This window comes from Entamoeba invadens, assembly GCF_000330505.1.
Source record: "Entamoeba invadens IP1 unplaced genomic scaffold scaff_1105074724831, whole genome shotgun sequence".
Classification (NCBI taxonomy): Eukaryota; Evosea; order Mastigamoebida; family Endamoebidae; genus Entamoeba; species Entamoeba invadens.
In genome coordinates this window covers 12,369-15,246 of record NW_004443803.1, presented here as the reverse complement: position 1 = coordinate 15,246, position 2,878 = coordinate 12,369, and positions in this window count along the sequence as shown.

The window sequence follows — 2,878 nt, the reverse complement described above, 5'->3', positions numbered from 1 at the left end:
TTTCTTCCATTTAAATGTGCCAACAATCTCGTCTTCTTGCATAAGGTTTATGTTTTTTAATTCGATAAAAAATGTTTGCGATAGAAATATACTGTTTTAATTTAACATATTATAATATTACATTGATTTACATATATATAATAAATAATAATATTACTATTAAAAACGATCAATGAATAAATTTTTTAAACATTTTTGTATTATATAAAAATAATTTAAATTAATTAAAAAAATCATTATAAATTTAATTTATACTTTAGATTATATTTATTTTAAAATAATACAAATTATAACTAATTTTCATTGTTATTATTGATTATATTTATTAGTGAAACTAATTTAAAATTGGATTATTAGCTTGTTTTTATGTTTCATTGAGTGGAATTATTTCAAACGTTTGATGGATAAATATATTTTTTGTTGTCTTGTATCCAAATTAATATACATTAATTTACAATAATAAATAAATTATTGTAAAAATATACTATTGCTACTTTTTGAAATCCATCAAAAAAATAAAAATTGATTCAAATTTCTCAATTAAACCAAATAAACAAAACAACTTTTTTGTCGTATTTTTAAAATATACACAACTACTTTAATATAATAATTATAATAAAAACTTATTAGTAAACGATTATATTATTTTATATAAATACAACAACACAATTGATAATAGTTTTAAGAATATTGGTTTCTTAAACTGATTGTGTTAAGTATCGATTATATTTTTCTTCTACTATCAATAATTATTTAAATAATATATTTATTTCAATAAATGGTAATATAATGGTGTTGTATATAAAAATAAAAATAATTATCGAAAAACAGAAACATACTTGACAAAAAAAACAAGAAGAATTAAATAGAGTCGAATAATTAGAGATGGATTACAATCGAATTTAAAGTTCAAATAAAAACACTACTAACCAACATAATAATCCAAGACAAATTGTTGCAAATTATCTTATTTTTTTCTTGTGTTTTTATCGTTATTTCCTGAAAGTACACGTAATTGTGTTCCATTCATAGTAATAAATTAAAAACAAAAGACTTGTTTTCCATGTTTATAAATAAAAATAAAATACATAAAATTATTTTGTGAACTACAAACACAGATTAGTGTTTACTACATTGCTCTTGACATCAACACGAAATGCAGAAGGCTTCCCCATCATCAGAATTTAAGAAATCACATTAACTATCAAATGGTGAAATCATTACCATTGGAAACGAGAGATTCAGATGTCCAGAAGCACTCTTTCAGCCATCATTTATTGGCATGGAAGCATCAGGTATCCACGAGACAACTTACAACTCAATCACAAGGTGCAATGTCGATATCAGAAACAAGTTATATTAAGCATCGTCTCCTATGATTGAATTTAATGTACCCAGGCATTAACGACAGACATGAGAAGGAGAAAGTTGCAGATGAGAAATGAAATGGCATAATCAAGGCTGTTTATGCTTGGTTCAATTTAATTATATTTGTGCAGGTGTTTATTTGGTTTACTTTAAATTATTATTGTTATAATCAATCATAATATATATAATAAATTTACTATCATTTTTATAATTCACAAGTTGATTAATTATAGTTTGATTTTTAATTTAAATTACTATACAATTTATTATTCTTTTGTCACGCATTGTATAATGTATCCAAAACTGCCATTTTTCTCGACTTAAATTGATGTTTTATAGCGTTGTTTTACCATATAAGATAATTATTTTATTGTTATTGTTGTGTTCGTTTAATAACACACAAAATTAATAGTAAGTAGTGGGTTTTTATCGTAATATTTTGATGTTATTTGGTTCTCTAAGTATTTTTAGTTTGAGTGGAATCCATTTTTTATTTCAACAACAATATTTTTGTCATGTTCTTATTTTATTTTGGTTTGAACCAATCTTATTGGTTATATTGAACCCAAATTGTTGCACTTGTTTTAAGTGTTTTTTATTTTGTTTTTGAAAAACTTGAATATCTGATAGTATTATTTAATCAATTTTTATTAACAATTTTATTTGTTTATAAAAACAGTTTATTTTCGTATTATTTTTATTACTAATATTAATTTGTTAAATTGTATATTTTATTGATTGAAGGACAAATCTTTAACAAAACCCAATTAATTTGAGTTTATGAATGATGAAATGTTTTATAAATAATTCAAAAGTTTGAATTTGAGTTGAACTATTTTATCAAATAAGTCAAAAATCGTTCTAAATTGTTCATGAAAAGTCGCCATTATTTTCATTTTTTTGGAAAAGTGAAATTATTTTTTGAAAAAAAAAGAAAAAAATAAAAATTTTTCAGTCCTCGAAGGGTTAATTAATATTTAGATTAGCATCCCCCTTTTTCTCAGCATCCCACTTTTCCGTTAACTGTACAAGAATAACAACTTCGAAATATCTTATCGTGGATAATTTATAACAATAAAAAATATTTTAAGTTCATTTAATTAAATAATTATTAGTTGTTAAAAACCCATAGTTAAAAACATGATTATATTAAGTATGTATTATATTTATACATAGTATTAGAATAAGCTGTTTATTAATATATTCGAACACATCATATTCAAATAATTACAAATTACAATCAAACATTCACACAAAAGAGTATAAATGTGGATTGTTAAATTGTCATTTGTTTTTGTAAATTACAATGTATATTTTATTTATGTGATTATATTGTTCAACTTAAAACTTGTTATCAAGTTTAATATCATACTGTAACAAAAAATGATACATTATTATATTTTCAATTTGATAACAGTCTTGGGTTTAACAAGTTATTCTTACTGTTTTTACAACTCCATAATAATAAAATGATATACTAATAAATAAAAAACCAGGGATTAGATTAAAT